The sequence below is a fragment of the Arabidopsis lyrata genome (assembly GCF_000004255.2).
Source record: "Arabidopsis lyrata subsp. lyrata unplaced genomic scaffold ARALYscaffold_695, whole genome shotgun sequence".
Classification (NCBI taxonomy): domain Eukaryota; kingdom Viridiplantae; phylum Streptophyta; class Magnoliopsida; order Brassicales; family Brassicaceae; genus Arabidopsis; species Arabidopsis lyrata.
The window spans coordinates 3,525-3,752 of record NW_003302111.1 but is presented as its reverse complement, the minus strand read 5'-3'; positions in this window follow the sequence as shown (position 1 = coordinate 3,752).

Genomic DNA, 228 nt, shown 5'->3' with positions numbered 1-228 from the left:
CAGGTTTGTCTTTTCCCAAAATCTGGCTCACAGCATCTTCCCTTATGTTATCAGCAGCTGATGTAGAGTCCATTTCACTATCAAGTGATTGTATTTGTTTCTGAGACAAACATTCAAACACAATATTAAAACTCATTGATCATGATGCATTACTTACACACAATATAACAAGTTCCAGAATTCTTACAATAGTCTCAGCAAATTGAGGCTTCACAGGTCTACCATCAG